At 31.5% G+C, this 19,484-nt stretch overlaps 1 long non-coding RNA gene across 1 annotated transcript; it reads right to left on the bottom strand.

Moving 5' to 3' along the window:
• Positions 1–7,205: 7,205 nt before the first annotated feature.
• On the bottom strand, positions 7,206–9,506 carry LOC115877994. The gene is made up of 2 exons (XR_004049453.1): positions 9,178–9,506; positions 7,206–7,564 (listed from the first exon to the last, which is right to left on the bottom strand). It is a non-coding gene; the product is annotated as an uncharacterized LOC115877994 (long non-coding RNA).
• Positions 9,507–19,484: the final 9,978 nt, after the last annotated feature.

Raw genomic sequence — 19,484 nt, 5'->3', positions numbered from 1 at the left:
GACAAATATTTTAGTGATTTTCCCGTCAAAAAAATATATTAATATGAAAAAAGAGTTGAGAGTTGCTACAGCTTTCCCATTGAAATGAAATTAATTTTAGATATCACTGATCAAAATGTGTACAAAGGTAAAAAGTGATTGCTACACTAATTTGTGACTGCTATCCCTACTTGTTATAGTTTTATATGTTTTTATTAATATATTAATATTATTTAATTCAATATTTTTTTTAATATCAAATAATATACCTAGCTATTTCTAATTCTTGTTATATTTGTATTTTATTTGAGTGATCTATTATTACGACACATAGGAATGCTAATTTTGGATTTAAATATTATATTTTATTTCGTTTCTGTACTTTTAATTTTTGTTGAAGATCTACCGAGAATTTTGTTCTCGTATGGAATTATAATCTAACCAACCCGGCAACCCTGTTCGGCTACTCCTTATAAAGTTTTTTTCGGCCTAATTCCTTTGTCACAGCCGCGGCTTTGTCAAGCGCCGCCGCCGACCGACTGTGTCGGGGCGACTGCTAGGAAGATCGTACAGTATTGCCATTTCATAGAATTGCACTTGCTATTTTAGAAATGATTTCAAAGTTTTGCATGTTACTTTTCGTTTTAGAAAGAAGTTATGTGCCTAGAGAAAACATTTTTAAAATTCTTTCGTACTTTATTTAATATTTCATTAAGTAGGCAAGATAATGGGATTAGAAGATTTAGGATTTTGACAAGCCAACATAATTTCGATTTAATTGAATGGCAACACTGTCCGTCCTGTTTCTATTTTTTCGATTCTGTTCTATTAGTAGGCGGTAGCCCCCACACCAGCGTCTTAAAGACCCGCCCGGCGCCCCCTCCCGCAGGGGCTCTATCGTCGTATCACTTCTATGATCACTTCCCCTATACAATGGTAGGGAAAAGACACTTTATCCGTCTCTGTTGCACTGCAGTGTATTTTGCAGCCTTACCATCTTTTTTTATCGCATTGAAAACCTCCTATTGCTAATATTCCTTTGCCAGCAGTGTATATTTTAACCGGCATATTTTAACCGGCCAGGACAACACACCATTAAATCTATTTTTCCAAGGCTCCTTGATTAAAAATTAGTGTTTTAAGACAAATATGGCACTCTAGATTGAAACTTAGAATGTCATCCTATTCAGAGTGTCATATTCTATCGAATAAAGTAGAATTATACCCACGCGACGGTGTCATTTAAAAAACAAGCGAAAGTTGTAGTCATTTTCGGTAAAACAGGCAGTGATCAAAAACAATTGAATATCTCAATCACAATCCTAATTTATGTTATATACTGACATACCAAATCTCGTTTCTTTATCTGAAAAATTAAAGAAGTTATAGGGGTGAGCCACTTTTGAAACGCACCCGGTATAGTAAAACTAGAACGGAAACAAAAATAAAAATAATAGCTAAACAAAAAATAGAAAAAGTTTTTAGAATTTGGTTAAATATAAATAAATGTATTGTTCATACATTTTTATTGCTTTAGCTTTTTTGCCGTGTTTAAATTTAGTCCTTTTGGATATAATTTGTATTAATGACGGTTTGTTTTTTAACTAAAATAGAGTTAACATAATATTTCACAAAATACAATGCCTTTGATATGAAAAAAAAAAGCTTTTGAGACAGCTGAAAAAAATATCTAATTACAAAAGAACAGACAGTACTCCGACTTTGTTATGTCAAACTTTATAAGAACTTTCCGAAACGAAACTTTATTGAACACGCATCACAACAAATTTGGAAAAGAATGGATTTATTCCTCCGCAGACAAGAACAAACTTGATTTATATACTCCCACTCGCCAAGAACAAAAAAAAGTTTATGAAAGATGTCAATATTGAAGACGTTTTTTTCTTTATGTTTAGGTACTTTATTTCGTATCAAAATGTCAATATTTTTTGAATGTTAAAAAATGGTTTCTAACCTTTTCAAAAATTAAAAGCTTATATTTTGTACTTTTTTACTTTTGACATAGAGAGTGACATATTTTATATTGAAAGTATATTGAAACATCAAATGTGATAAAATATTATAAATAAATAAACATATATAACCCTCAACTGGCGTGGTGGGGTCGAGTAAACCCCAAGCACTTTTTAATCCTCTGTAAAATGTTTACGTTGGGAAAGCAACCGAGTATTGAACACTCAACAGATAGCAGTCTACACAGATGCTTCCACAACTTCAGGGGGCACAGGTATAGGCATCTTCTCAGAGGAATTAGACATCCGACGATCTTTAAGGCTATCGGATGGCTGTAATGTTCTACAAGCAGAGGTTTACGCCATAAAGGAAGCGGCTAGTTGTATACGAGAGAAAATTGCTGATAGACCAATAGGGGATATAGTGATATACTCTGACAGCTTGGCGGCTTTAAGAAGCATCACCATGCAATCAGTGAGATCGAAAACTGTGATGGAATACCGAGAAGTACTGTCATGGCTGCGTCAGGGCGGGGCTACTCTGTTCTGGATGCCAGGCAACAGCAATGTGGTGGGCAATCAGGAAGCAGATAGACTCGCCAAAGACGGGGCCAGGGGAGAGGCCGTGGCAGATGACCCACCACTTGTGACGATCAACACGCTTAAGGAAGCTATAGGAATTGCCATCAAAGCCAAGCAGCAAGAGACGTGGCAACACCGTGAGGACTGCGCTACAGCTCGAAGACTATAGCCAGTGGTAGATAGAAAACAAAAAGACAAAACAACTACTAGAACACAAAAAGTACCTAGTACGCATAATTGGGGGTAAACCTCGTGAGATGGAAAATTTCCGACGACGACTACTGCAGAGAATGCGGAGAGGAAGAAGAAACCATAGAGCACCTTCTGTGCTACTGTCCGGCACTGGAATACCGAGGCTTTAAAACTTTAGGGCAAGGTTTTTTGGAGGGACTAAAGGAAGCAGCAGAAGCCAACATCAGCGACATCGGGAACCTTGCAAAGAGCTGGAAGTGCTTTAACGCAAAGAAAGAATGAGAGAAAGGTTTGGTACAACAATACAGGGGTATCGCAATGAGCCGAAGGCCTCCGAGTGAGGGATCAAACATGATCCCAAACCCCAGCAACCTAACCTAACCTAACCTAAAATGTTTACGTTTAAGAATTAGGCCTCGCCGCGCCATTTACCTTTAAGTTACACGGAAAAAAATCTATATTCTATATTCAAGAACAATCATACACTTAAAATTTTACACTTTCTTTAAGGATAGTATTCTTTCCATGAGTACAACAAATATTTGGAACTATTTTACTTCTACACTTGCTTTTTAAATATAGTTATAGTCACTTTAAGTAATTTTGAATCTAAAAAAAAAAAGAATAAAATGACTTATATTTAAGAAAAACTTATATTACTATCAAGTGAATAAATCCTTTAGCAACGAAGAAACTATTATTAAATGAAGTATAAATGCTTTTATATAATAATAAGTAGTATTCTTAACTTTTTTAAAACTTTTACTTGAAATCGGTGTATTAAGACTTTAAATAAGTATATTATTCTTATAGTAAGTGACCATCCCCAACAGCAACAACGCAACAGTGCATTCCTGATTCCTATCTTCATTTGGTTTCTGTTTCTCCTCTGCGACACGAGACGCGCCGGGTCAAGTATAGTAGTATATCAAGTTTTTTTGTTATCGTTTGTGCTTGTGATATGTTAAAATGGAGGACCCTCTTCAGGTATGGGAGATGACGGATTTGATCCCAAAATTTCAAGGTAATTTTAGCAATAATCCTACATTATTTGATGACATTGGTTTGAGGTTAGGGGGACTCCATTTTAATATGCATTATTTCTTATACATTGGTGGTAAACTAGGTATGTACGCGTTTGGAATGATTCAATTATGTTTTAACAATTTTTATTATCGTTTCTCGTTTTCAATTAGAGATGCCGCTGTTCAATATCTACCTATATTGGGAAATTACACAGTTTTATTGTATTTTCTTATTACGAAAAGCAAATAATTTGGTACGTGGTGTTTGGCTAATCTAATTTAAAAAGTATTGACCATATTCGGGGTTATTCTGGTGATATTTCAATATTCCATACTTATTGAATATGGAAATTAAAATTTTTAGCATGTCCCAACTCTATTATATTCATGCATGTTACCGGACAAACCCGATTTTAGGATAAACCAGTTTTTCTTAGGGCGAATATTAACCGGGATCGAAAAACTATATAGTTTTCACAAAATTCGGTAACGTGTTCCCTATGCTTTCGGAGGTTCGGGATCTTGTTAGAAACTCTTGTTTTGGTAAAATCTTTCCTTAATTTCCATTTACAATAGGTATGGAATTTTGAAATATCACCAAAATAACCCCGAATATGGTTAATACATTTTAAATTAGATTAGCCAAACATCACCTACCAAATTATATGCTTTTCGTAATAAGAAAATACAATAAAACTGTGTAATTTCCCAATATAGGTAGATATTGGACAGCGGCATCGCTAATTAAAAACGAGAGACAGTAATAAAAATTGTTAAAACATAACTGAATCATTCCAAACGCGTACATACCTATATAGTAGTATATAGTTTACCACAAGTGGTATAAGAAATAATGCATATTAAAATGGAGTCCCCCTAACCTCCAACCAATGTCATCAAATAATGTAGGATTATTGCTAAACTTACCTTGAAATTTTGGGATCAAATCGTCATCTCCCATGCCTGAAGAAGGTCCTCGATTTTCACATATCACAAGCACAAACGATAACAAAAAAACTTTATAATTTTATAAACTACCTAGTCGGCGCGTCTAGTAACTAACCTAAAAGTAAGAAGAGGCTTTATTTTATAGTAATATGAATTGAATAAAGTAATTATTACATGTACACAAAGAATTTCTATACTTAATGCAATAATTTGCTAATTTACAAATAAGTATAAGTAGTACTAGAAACAAGATTTTATCTCGAATTGTCTGGAGTGTAGTTATAATCTTAATTTCAATACTAGGTAAATCTTAAATAAAAGATACATTTTCTTAGCTTCTAAGGATAAGGTTTTCTTGAAAAGAAGTATAACTCGATTTGCGGAATGGGGAAACTAGCATATCGTTGGTTCAAGATTAATCATCTTTAAGCCAGTTTAGCTTTTCTTCCGTGTAGGGTACCAATATGCAACTGTTAAAGGCGCACTTGATTTTATCAAGTATTCTTCCTACCGGCAGGGGTTAAAGTTTTATTGGGGTCTGTGTGGCACCACCACGCCAAGAATGTTTCATTATTAGGATGGTGAGGTGTAAAAAGTGTGCCTCACTGGGACGCCAATTTTGAGGAAGCATTAATTGAGTGGTTTGATGAACTTAAAGAGGCTTAAGTGAGATGAAGATCATCTTGACATTGATTTTTCTCCTCATAACTGCGATTCTGAATCGCTTACTTATAGAAGAGAGAAAATTGAATAATCAATACCGGAAAAGAAAGAGATGTGGTATATGGCAACCATATGTCAATGAAGAAATGACAAAAAACAAAAATCTCATGAAACAAATGTGCACGATCCATGTGCGTCAAATGCAGATCCTATATTAGCATGAACTGAATTTGAAAAAGTTATGTACATTCAAGGTTTGCAGTTTTGTTGAAAATAATTTATGCTTATTACTTTAGCTTCACATTTCAGTTGTTTGTACTTTTAATAATACTGTAAAATCATAAAATATATATGTTTTCAATTTCTATGGGTTTTTTAGCCAAGTTATATTTCTGTTGTCAAAAATTCCTAAAAAAATGCGTTTTACTTTATTTTTGTGTCCGTTCTTATTAATTTGTTAAAAATTAATGAAATTGTTTGTTAACAAGTTTGAATATATTGTAAACAGTGTTAAAATAACAAGCTTTTTATAAAATCTCTTCACCATGTATTTTAAACTGGAAAAAAATTGGGGTCCAACGTGGACCCCACCACGCCATAAGCGTTACAAAAATTCACTACGCCAGTTGAGGGATAATAAACTTTAGGAAGTATTAACTTTTGTCGAAATTTCGATTTTTATATGTTTTATGAAGTTTTGCGATATTAAACGTGGTTTTAGAAATGTTATTTTTTATAATTTCAGAAAAATTAAATATAAGTGTTAGAAGTATAAAATTAACTAAAGAAGCTTAAAAGAGTGAGCAGCTTAGAGAAGATTAATTTTAAAAGAAAGTTTTTTTTCCAGGAACGTTTTTTGTAATGTTGCATATTTCCTTATTTCTTTATTAATTACTTTATTATATTTTATGAATTAATTATCTTTATTATAAGCTTTCTTTATAATAATAATTTTATGAATTGAAGTGTTACAAAGAAATATTGTTAATGACATATTAATTGAGTACATACAGGAAATGGTAGCATAATCTATTATCTTTGCATTTTCATTTTTTTGGCTTGAACTGATTTGTCGTTTATATTTGACAATAATTGTAAAAAATTGTAAAACGTTCAATTTTAAAATTAAAAATTTCAAAATTTCAGCATCTCAAAAGTGCGTCTCACCCATAGACTTAGAATAAAATATAGACTGAGCATCTCATTCATAAATAGCTGGAAGATGCGGACAGACAACGTCTTGTTATTGTTGTGTTATTGTTTTTGGCTCTAACGAGTGCGACACGAGCGATGGATAGGCTGTCTCCGTCGTAACGGTCGTTTCCTGACGGCTCTGCCGCCCAACGCAACACGGTCTTTTGTTTCTTCAGTGCACCTGCACTTTCCGTATCATAGGCGGGTATTTTTTTTAATTTTAATGAAGCTATAATTCAATTAAAAATATATCGAATTTAAACTTTTTTATATTATTAAGATTTAGGATAAAGAAAATAGTTTAATATAAAGCAAAGTTTAGGACTTACGTCTTAGAGTCTAAAAACGATAAAAATAATAAAGTACGTGTTATAGAAGAAATTTTAATAATCGAAATTATTTAATTTTTGAAATTGATGATAAATTATTAATTTAATAAAATATTAATTTTAGTCAAACATTTACAACTCTAATATTAATCAAAACAGGATCTATTCTATAGATATAATAGAACAGAAAGAGAAAAAACTTTATAATTGTTTACTTTTTTCCGGTAAAAGTGATGTCTTATTATGTAAATTAGAAAAAACAGGAATCTGTTCCATTAAAGCTAGCTTTTAGGAAGTGAATAAAATGAAAACTACATTTATTTAACTCGTTACTGTCTTTATTATAGAGTAAGTATAATAATGGTAATGGTGACTATACTTTATTCAATGGAAATATGCACCAAATTCAAACAAATATAAAAGGCATGAGTATAAACAGTATTACTACAGTAATATTGAACATTGGTTCAAAAATATTACATTAATATAATACAATATTACTGTAGGTATTACTGTCAACGTGCAAGCTTGTTTGAAGCTTGATGTATTTGTATGCGCTTGGTACATCTTGGCGTTGGAAAATGTATAGAAAATTATTAAGAAAAACTAGTACGTAATGGGGGATATCTTGATATACAGAGTGGTCGGAATTGTATTCAGGAAACTTTGGCAGCATAATCTGCAAATAAAATCAGTAAAAAAAATAGTATAAATTTATGTCCTAAAATGCTTCGTTTCAGAGATACAGAGTGTAGAAATTTCATTTTTATTTCGCTTTTTTCCAAATAATTTATGAAGAATGTATTGATTAATTCGTTTCCAAATATCTTGAGAACTATACTTGTGGCGAGTGTCAACAAGAGACCTTATTAAGTAAAAAACGTTGGAAATGTAAATTTTTCTCAGTAGTTTTATATAGATACAGACAAAAAGTATTACTCTTCAAATAACTTAAAAAATATGTAGGTGGCGCCCCCTATTAGTAAAAGTCAAATTGACATCTAAATCTAATTTTTCATGTCAAAAAACTCCCAAACGCCAATTTTCGTCCAAATATTGACGTCACTTCAGAAATTATTTGGAAAAAAATCGAAATAAAAATGAAACTTCTACACCCTGTATCTCCGAAACGAAGCATTTTAAAAACTTACAAGTTCATTTTTTTAGAAAGCCAATGCAACATTTCTGAGTTTCAAATAAAGATAAAAAACAGTAAAACATATAATAATAATATGTAAATTATTTTCTTGGATACATACATATATGGCAAATAATAACAGATTGTTTTATTAAAGATTTACGTTTTGGTTAATTCTAAAACTATCTTCAGATTATATGTGATATTACTTAAGTGATATTACATTATAAAAGAAAAAATGAAAATTATACCTTATAATCGAAAAAAAACGGCGTCAGCGATGGCTATGAAATGAAGATCGCTGTCATTTTATATGTAAAATTATATGGAGTATGTATCGATGGTTTTTTCCAAGCCAACTGGACGCCGTTTTTTTCGATCATACGGTATTACAAATTAATAATAGATTAACAGTCGAGAAAAAAAAAGAAAAAACTCTAGGTAAGTACTGGATAAATTTTAAAATGGCATATTTATTTTATCTTTGTTTAATATAAAAAAAACGAAATATCTACCTGGTTTACATAACCCTGTATAATTTGTGAAATAATAATGGACAAAAATGCAAGCGGTAAGAAAAATATTTACAAAAAATATGTACTTGTTTACATTTCTGGACCATTGTTCGTCATTTTTGTTATCATAATGGTGACCCTATCATAAAAACGTAGTTATTTCTATACCTGATGTGAAACTATAGGGAAAAAGTAATGTTTGTAAAATATTTTAGTCTTGAAAAAAAATAAGGAATGTTTGGTATTTTAAAATGTTTGGTAGCTTGTAATTTTTTCGACTTTCTCGATTGTTTATAGTTTATAATAAGCCTTAAAAATTGTTGTTTCATAATGGAATATCATTCTGGAATTCCTGTATGTTATTTTAGATTCTAAGGATGGTTTTAGAATAAAAAGAAACACATTTTTCATAAAAAAAAGCATTAAATTAACCAATGCCCAAGAAAATAATGTGTCTACTTCTTATGTACTTAATAATGTATCTACTCGTTATATTAATAACGAGGTTAGTAAGAACCTTTACGTAAATGATAAATATAAAAAATACAGATTTTCCAGGGTTTATAATTTACTAAATTATTATCTAAATAAGCGCCTTTCTACAACGCCACTGACGCCAAAATAGTAAATTTGACTTACCTGTGGAATGTTGTTCCAGGACTTAAATAGTCCAATTTCTTACAAATTTGGCACTGACGAACCATGTTTTATAGTTTTTAAATAAAAAGTAATCAAAATAAACACTAAACCGACACTACACACTAAGAAAATCGAATCCAAAAAATACAAAATCAAAACATCCAATAAAAACAATAAAATAGCCATGGAGAAACTGTGACAACAAGGTTTTACGACACGTGCTTTACTCTACTATGGCTCTACTACGAGAGAATAAAGAATGAACAGGCGACCCGGCGATTGATGGGTGTTGCCAAATTGTAAAGAATTTGTCATTTTTAAATAGTCTCCGACTTAGAATTTAGTAGTATAGGGACTATTTAATACATCTTTTTACTATTAAACACTACTTTATTAAAATACAGTTTTAATATCTCAATATATGTGTATAACAACAAAAAAAATATTAATAATATTTTAGACGTGACAACATAGGCTGGAGGCGAAAGACTCAGACGGCCGAGGTCAGCTGCACCCAGGAGTAAACATGTTTACAAAAATTAATATTTGACCGCGCTTAAATGTAAATAGTGTAGTCTATATTTTATTCTAAGTCTATGGTCTCACCCCTATTACCAAACCAAACTTTTTTATTTTTTCAAACAGAAAAACGAGATTTGGTATGTTTGTATAATGACACGAATTAGAATTTATTGAAGCATACAATTATTTTGGCTACTTCCTGTTTCATCAGGAATTACTACAACTTTTGATTTTTAAATAGCTCCCACGGTATTTTTTTACTTACTTCAATAGAAAATGACACTCTGAATAGAATGACAGCTCATATGTCACCTTTTGACATTTTTGCTTGACATGTTAAATTTCAAACTAGAGTGCCATGGATGCCACAGTGCTTCGTCCCATGGACAAAAATCAAAAAATAAGTTAAAATTTACTAATATCTAAATATATAATTTTATACTTATAGCAATGTTCAACCATCCTGTATATTATTTTTCATAAACAGCGTTTTTGTTAGCAAATATTTTCACTAAAAATAAATTTTGCGATCATTATCTCATCAGTGAAAAGAATAACATTCATAGTAGTTCTGTATATTATCGAGTTAAACGGGTACGTACTTAATTGAAAGCCACTATGGATATTGTTAAACAAGGTATGTACTTTAAATTTATTTCTAAACAAGTTCGTGATTGTTTATTTTTTATTTATTTTTTAAGATGATTCTTAAATGGGTATAAAAATTTTAAGTTTTCAAACTTCAAAAAGGTATTTAAAAAAAAACATATCAAAACATATCGTATTTATTGAATATTTTGTTGCCATATTCATACACTTTAATTTTTGTATAGTTCACCTGCGTCTGCTTGCGACGAACTTTATTTTATAATACTTTTCAGATGGAGTAAGATTGATAAGCAATGCCGATCTGGCTAATACTTGGCTTGATCATAAGGACAAGAACTCAAAATTATTAGTATTTCAAAAAATATGTTCTTATTAGATATTGATGAACCTTCCAGTCAAATGAGACACCACTTGTGCCTGAAAAAGTCCACTATGTTGGAGCGAAACGTCGAATAAAAAAAGTGTCCATCTTTCAGTTTATTATAAAATCTCATACCCAAGAAAAGGAAAAAATAATATATGCATATGGTCTATTAAAGAGGTAACTATTAACATCCGAACCCCTCATACCGACAAAATGAACAGTAACAACGCGAAAAAGTAACATATTAGAAAATGATGTACAGAAATATCTTATATGTGAGGATACTTCATCTACCTGTGATTTAGATACTATAAATTTAGAAGATTCTGTCAGCAGTGATTCTCCTGAATCAGAGTAGTTACGATCTATGCATTTTGTTGTCCTAAAGTAAATTTATAGCATCTTAATTTTTTTTTTAATTAAATATAACATTAATGTTTCTTTTTCATTAAAGAAAAACATTTTTATCTTATATTAGGCTTATATTGTAGGAATCATGTTCTAATGTTATTTCAATTCTTTTTTATCACAGGAATTTATTTAATACTTACACCGTTTTCATACTATAACTTATTATTTGCTTAGATGGAACACAGCTCCAACATTATTATTATTTATAAGATTTTTTTTTCATAAACGTGGGACTAAGAACATCATCATTTAGTACAATGAGAGTACTCATTATTTGTGTCAAATAAACCTAGTTTGAATAAATTGCTTACAATAAAAGAGAAGTTTTGGATTTTTGTCCTCTAGAGCCATATGTTCGAAGCACTGTGGAATGTGTCAAAAATTCACAGATTTTGCAACATAGGCAACCATCATAGGCGTATTGAAAATACCAGACACAAGTCGGCGGTTGTCGTCAATCACCTGTTTTTTACATTTTATATTAACTTGTGACGTCATTTGGAAGAGCTCAATAGAAATATAAAAGAACTAAACCTTGTTTGGAAAGCAATTTGACATTCGTGATGTCAGCACTCCGGCAGTCTAACGTAAACCTTTTGCTAATCGCCATTCACAAATATATTCCAGATACGTATTAATAGTGAACAAGTGAACCGTTCGCAACGTTAAATAATTTAGATATTTGATTTTTATCGTGATGGGTTTTTGTAAAAGTGAAGAATTTAGTGCGGAAAATATTAATAAAAAAGTATTTGAAGGAATGCTACTGTATTACAATAATTGTAAAACAAGTATGAAATAATAACTCTTATAATAATTAAAAACTGCTCATCGCGTTATCGATGTCGGCGTCACTTTTATTTAGTCTTGTCACTATTATTTTATTAACCGTTTAGGTATAGTTTGATTTTAGACAATGCAGATTTTTTTGCATATTTGGTATATTCTATGAAGTGATTTTAAGTGCTCCTGTCCATTTTTCAATTTTTACAGTGCCTATATTTAGATACATTTAAAATTAATTAATTAGTGTATAGTATTTGTATTATAAGTTTGTTTATTTTTTATGAAATGAATGTTTTTCCCATTAAAATAAACATAGCTTACTAAATCACCAGCTAGCCATTTTTAAGTACAGGGTGTTAATTAAGTATCTGGCCAAACTTCAGGAGGTGATTCTTTGAGTGTTTTTAAGGTAAAAAGTTCATATAAATATGTGTCCGGAAAGGTATAATTTTAAAGATACAGGGTGTCAAGGTGTTTTTTAATAGACCTTTTATATTAATATGTCAAAGATCCGTTGGCCGATTTTGTTGAAATTTCGCCGTGTTGTGAACATAAGTTAGCACTAATTAAATGATAATTATTGTTTATAACAATATTCAAACGATAAAAACTTATCCCAATGAATATTTGGAAACGCATTGGATTCGTTTGTTTTTACGCCTGTTGGCGGTAGAAACCATGCAAGCTTTTTCTTTGTCCTAAGTTGTTAATTAAAAAAATAATAATCATAAAAATATAGGTTTTAATAGCCCAAATTTTAGCAAAATGTATCAGCAGATCCGATGAGACCCGAGTTATTATGTTTTGGAACTTAATGATTTAATTAATTATTCCCTTTAATGCATTCGCCTATCCTACGCGCCAAGAAAAAATGTTACATTAGTCTAAATGTATTATTTATGTGATTCCGCTCTTTCACGTATAATTTGCCCCTTGCGTCTCATACGGAAAGAGTTAGATTAAAATAGCCAAACTGTACCTAACAACCTATATGCCTTGACGCATATTCTTTTGAGAGACCTCATTTCGGCCCTCGAACGCCCTTGCTCTATTCGATGATCAACGCCGGCTAAACTATTGACTTACGTGTTGACAAGTTAATTAGGCAGGTTATTGAACTCGGACCGTACCATGTCACATCTAGCATGTCCTTTTTTCAAAGACGGGTTCCATATAAATGCGGCTAGAAGTATTTTCAATACCAAAAGACTTGGAAAAAAGATTTGATCGTCTACGATACTGATACGGATATTACATATTTTTAGTCATACCTCAATTTCCTCAAATGGATCGAGGTTGGCTTATTAGTATATTTGGAAAAAGCATTTTTTTACAAATAATTTGGTACCACATACTTAGTATTTTGGGTCAAATTGTCGTTATGAACGGCATGTCGCAATTTGAAATGAACCATAATATTCGAAAATGTCAAAAGTTGACATGATGATATGTCATTCTATTCAGAGTGTCATTTTCTATCGAATAAAGTAAAAAATACGGAGGGTGCCATTTAAAAATCAAAAGTTGTAGTAATTTTCGGTGAAACAGAAAGTGACCAAAAACAATTGAATACGTCAATCAATTCTAATTTATACCATCATACCAAAATCTCGTTCTGTAATCTGAAAAAAAAAGTTGTAGGGGTGAGCCACTATTGAGACGCACCCAGTATAATTAGCAACAACCGTCTACAATTGTATACAATTCTTTTTGAACAACCGTGTGCAATTCTTTTTGAAGTCAATCACCCATATTACTAAAACAAAAAAAATATAAAAGCAATGTCTGACATGCACAAACAAGTTACGCTAAAATTAAAAATGCCAGATTGATCACTGAACTAAATAAACAATTTCCTTAAGCTAAACATATTAGACTTGCTTTAATTATTGATCGGGCTACAGGGAGTTTGAAAGGGAAACCCATATACGTAGCTCGTTGAACTAAGAGTAATGGATGCTTTTAGGCCTAGGCATTCATTTATTTCAGTAAGTGTTATTACCCTTGGTATCAATCTAGTTTAAAGGGTGCCTACCCTTTTCTAACTAATTTTTTTAATGTTTGAGTATTTTCCAAGAGTATAGTTTAGGTATGTGGATATTTTTGCTGTTTTTGACACACATTCAGATACCATAGATAATTTTATTTCTAAGTTAAATAATCGTTTTCCTTCCATTAAATTTACGCATGAAATTGAGAACAACGACAGATTACCATTTCTAGATGTATTAGTTATTAGAAATACTAATAATTGCCTGGAATTTGATATATATAGGAAAAATACGACCCCACGCAGATATTTTCCTAATTAATCACATCATAGTCTTGAACATAAAATGGCTAGTTTAAATTTCTTAGTTCATAGATTACTTAGTTTCCCACTTTCCAACGAAAGATATGAAATAGAAAGAGATTACATTAGAAATGTAGCTGAGTGTAATGGATATTATCCTTCACTAGTTGATAAATTAATTAGAAAACGTAGGTATAGGTTAATGATTTCTGAAAATTCGACTTTTCAAGTGGAGAAAGATACGTCTAAATATGTTTCGATACCGTTTGATAGAGAGTTATCCCGTGGTCTAAAAGGAATTTTTAAGAATGTCAATTATAAACTTGTGTATAGTGCTAATAATAAATTACAACAATTATTAGGTAGTCCAAAGGATAAAACACTTCCACTGGAAAGGTCGGGTATTTATGAAATTTCTTGTAAAGATTGTAATCAGAAATATGTTGGGCAAACTAGAAGATCAATATTAACTAGATTTAAAGAACATTTAGCTCAGATAAGATATGGTAGACCGGATAAATCTTGCGTTGCCGAACATATTGTTAATAAAGAACATTGTATAGATCTTAATAATTTAAAATTAATTAAACAGGTCTTAAATCACAGACAATTAGATACATATGAAAGCATCAGAATTAATAAATGTAAAGATAGTATGAACAGAGACAACGGTCCAATTCCTTCAAGTTCTTTGTTCCTACTACTCTAGTGGCGGAAATCTAACTGTTACGCTCAGTGGGCTCTGACTCGGTTGGCTAGATTTTGCCACGCCCACTCGGTGCCCACTGAGCGAGTATATAAACGCTCAACTTGTAGATTGTACTTTAGTTTATAATCATTTGCTGATGATGCTAACATGGTTAGCGAAACGCGCGTACAATGTAAAAGTAAAAGTGTTTTGGTGTATTGTGGTGATTTAGTGTTTTTATTTTGTTTAGTAAGTATTCTAATGTGTACTAATATGTAAAGTGTAAAAAATTATTTTTTTTCAGAAACTATTTGAGACAGAGTTTACCAAAAATGTTTTTATACCTACTACTGGGCAAATGAATTTGTAGATATAGTATGACTTTTTTTAAAACTTTAGTTTCGAAGATATAAATTTAATCGGACCTTTTAATAAAATTATTTTTTTTTCAGAAACTATTTGAGACAGAGTTTACCAAGAATGTTTTTTTACCTATTACTGGGGAAATGAATTTGTAGATATAGTATGACTTTTTTTGAAACTTTAGTTTTGGAGATATAAATTTAATCGGACCTTTTAATAAAATTATTTTTTTTTCAGAAACTATTTGAGACAGAGTTTACCAAGAATGTTTTTTTACCTATTACTGGGGAAATGAATTTGTAGATATAGTATGACTTTTTTTGAAACTTTAGTTTTGGAGATATAAAATTAATCGCACCTTTTAAAAAAATATTTTTTTTTCAGAAACTATTTGAAACAGAGTCTACCAAAAATATTTTTTAAGCCTACTACTGGGTAAATGAATTCGTCGATATAGTGTGATTTTTTTTGAAACTTTAGTTTCGGAGTTATAAATTTAATCGGACCTTTTATTAAAACAGTATTCTATCTAAAGTGTTTAATATTATTGTTAATTTAAAAAATAGTTTCTACAATTTTCTACTTATTCTAACTGTTAATTTTATGAATTGTAGTTGATGTATATAATTTTTAAGAGCTCGGTAAAAAAATAGAGTTATTTTCTAGTTATAAAAAGCTTTTCAATTTCTCTTCATGTAATGCAATTTATCGATTAAATTAATGGAACAGACACGATAAGAAAGTTACCAACGCCTAACTAATGAAAGGACTTGTCGAATACAAATTACAAAAGTATTGAATTCTCTTAAGTATAGTTCGACTAATGTTTCCTGGCGTTGGCGTCGCTCATTCATTATGGCCTATATTCATTCAATTCAATCAGTGGTTCGCCCAGTGATTAAATCTTACGGATATTACTTATATTTTAACTTAACGAAAATATAAGAAAATTAAGAATAATTATTTACTATTTTTTTATAGTCAAAATATAGTGGAGTGATTTAAGCCCTTATGGGATACAAACCTCGGAATTCATTTACTGTGAACGATTTTTTATAAAACTTTTTGCGTTGTATCGTTAATAAAATATATTACAAAGTTTAAACACACATAGACAAATGCATACATACAAGATGGCTTCGTGTTCCGAAAAACCTCTGTATCTGGATTCCTATTAGAGATTCTCACTCCAAACCTTTTACAAAATATGCATTTAATGGTAGTGCACATTTTAAAAATATTTTTATAGATGTACAGGGTCAGTCAAATATATATCTATATTTGTTTAGTTCAGTGAATTTGCTATAAAATTTTGGTTCCAAAAATACCTTAATACCATAGAGTATACTAAGTGGTTTTTGAATTATGACCACGTCCATGAGGACGTCAATCTAGACGTCCAGGAACCTTCATATATGAGAACTTCTAATCGAGACGATCGACTTATTGTAAGTTAATCGCTAAGAAACCGCCGTTTGCCAGCTTTCCAAATTGTTAATGAATTGCACTTAAAGAACGTACATATTAACTAACGGACTATAAGAAGAAGATTAAATGAAGCGAATCTTATGTCAAGAAGGCCTGCTTTGGGACCAGAACTTACTAGATGTGTTGACTAGGCCCAAAAGCAAAGGCATGGTCTTAATGTAAAAATTACGAAAAAATGTTAGTGTCTTCTTCAAAAACGAATATTTCTAACAAAAGTAAAGCTAATGAGGCGAACCAAAAAACAAACCATTGAAAAAGGATGTATCTAAATGATAAAATTATTTTCAAATTTCTTGTTGCTTTAACATATTCCACAGGGTGTTTCAAACTTTCACCAACATATCAACATTTTCTTTTCCCTCGTATAATTAACAAATGGGGAGTTTCATTTTTAATTTAGAAAAAGATACTAAAAAGTCAAATAATCTGGCTACACACTGCTTAAAAATCATAAAAATGGGCCCATTAAAGCAAAATATATTAACCTTTAAAATACATCAAAGTTTTAAGGTGCTCATTTTTCGTGCTGGTGAATGTATTTCAAAAACTATACATTTTAGTCATATACTTTTCTAATGAAACAAACCTTTATTTTTTTTACTAGAATCCAAAAATCAATTAATATATAGGGTTTTACATTTCAAAAGGCTTTACATTACAAAAAACATAACTTTGATGTGTTACTTTTTTTGGGGACACCCTGTAGAACTCTACATAATTTTATAAAATGCTTTAAATTGACTTACATAGGCTCACAAAATTTCACTTCAATAAAAACTTTTGTTCTCCTGGCAAAAACCGCATCGTATATGACGCGCCACCCTGTATAATTCGATTTCAATCAAAATTTCAATGATTAGAATATAAGCAGAATAGGTATAGCTTATGCATTAGACTTATTTATTTCAATAAATTTACTTAGAAAAAGAATTAAAAATACTAAAAAATTAAGAAGGAAATAATTAAGAATTTACTAAAATTACTAAAATAAAAAATTAAAAGCAACGAAAAAAAAATGAGTAAACATTTTAGTATTTTATCTATAAAACACAATACAGAAGGTTTTACATTAATACATTCACAGTTATTGAATTCCGAGGTAAAAGTCTCTGGGAACTCCACTAATTGTAAAAATATAAAATAATCTTCATTCCATAGTAGATCGAATTTCACATATCTATTGTAGTTCTCTTCCAATGATTAGATTACATTCTCTAATTGTTTTCTTTACAGAAAGTCTAGTGAAAATGAAACTGAATCTTCCATCAAGCTTTTTGTCAGTGGTAAAGCATTACCTAGTGCAGAGAATCGCACATTTTCCAGGCTATCGCACTACCATAGAATGTGTTACTGTTTCTTCTTCTGATTGACAGAATCTGCTCACAGCTTCATCTGTTAATCTCATCAGCTTTACATGCTTTCTTAATTTGCAGTAATTTCCTACTCATCACCATCATCATCATTTAGCTTATTCCGTCCACTACTGAACAAGAGCCTCCCTTAACTCTAGCCATTTCTTTCTATTTTGTGCTACTTGAATCCAGTTTCCAGCCACTCTCTTAATATCATCTGTCCATCGATTAGGAGGTCGTTTGGTTCGCAAATCAGCAATGAGCAGAGGAATTTCCTACTATACCTACTCATCGAATCCACTATATTTTTCACACCACAGTTTTTCTCAGCAGGTGAGCTGTTAATTTTGGCGAGATTTTATGTTATAAACTGTTTTACCTGCTTCTGTTCTGATGAACTTTTCCAACATTCGAGAGATTTGTTGATCACCCACTGTATTGTGACCATTTTCGTAAGGGCATTTTATTCTAACTATGTATACAAAATTTTAATGCATATTAAAATACTCACAAATTTAATTAAGGTGCTGTACAACAACAACACAGCTGGTGTTAAGAGCGGTAACAAACTGTCTGAGGTAATTTTTACAACTAAAGGCCTTCGACAAGGATGTCCTCTGTCGCCTCTTTTATTTAATCTGTATTTGGAAGTGGTTCTTAGGGACTGGAAGAAGAGGTGTGGGGGAATGGGCGTCCCTGTAGGAGATGACTGTTTGGTTACATTGAATTTTGCCGATGATCAGGTGGTCATAGCTCAAGATGCTTACGATCTTAAATTCATGATGAGCAAGTTAAATTCGGCATACACGGAATGGGGCCTTACTGTGAACATTGATAAAACGGAATATCTAGTGACCAATTCAGATGATAAATTTGACATTTTTATTACTGACAATGCAAAGCTCAGACAGGTTGAATGGTTTAAATATTTAGGGGCACGTATAACCAGAAAGGGACTGGACAAAACAGAAGTATCTGCTAGAATAGAACAAGGGCGGAAGATTATAGGAGCACTGAATGGCATCTGGTGGGACAGAAACATAAGACCAAACACAAAAGTACATATTGGAAGAGCCATAGTGGAGTCGGTAGTAACTTATGGGTGTGAAGTTTGGACCTTAAAAGCTGAACAAAAGCGAGCTTTGAATGCACTCGAAATGGACTATTTGAGACGCAATGTGGGAGTATCTAAACTGGACAGAGTTAGGAACGTGGAAATCAGAGCCAAAATGGATGCCACACAGACAATAGTGGATAGAGTCGAACAGAGGGGCCTTAAGTGGTTTGGACAATTGCTACGCATGGAACACCAAAGATGGCCCTACCGTATCTACAGCTGGTCACCTCCTGGAAAAAGGAAACGAGGACGGCCTAGAAGATCCTGGAATGAGGCCATCAGAAGGGCAATGGAGGACCGTAACTTAGAAGAGG

The sequence above is a fragment of the Sitophilus oryzae genome, unplaced genomic scaffold (genome assembly GCF_002938485.1).
Source record: "Sitophilus oryzae breed Bouriz unplaced genomic scaffold, Soryzae_2.0 scaffold_149_pilon_pilon, whole genome shotgun sequence".
NCBI lineage: Eukaryota > Metazoa > Arthropoda > Insecta > Coleoptera > Curculionidae > Sitophilus > Sitophilus oryzae.
Note: the sequence above shows the minus strand (reverse complement) of the source record. Positions and strands in the feature narration are given on the sequence as shown.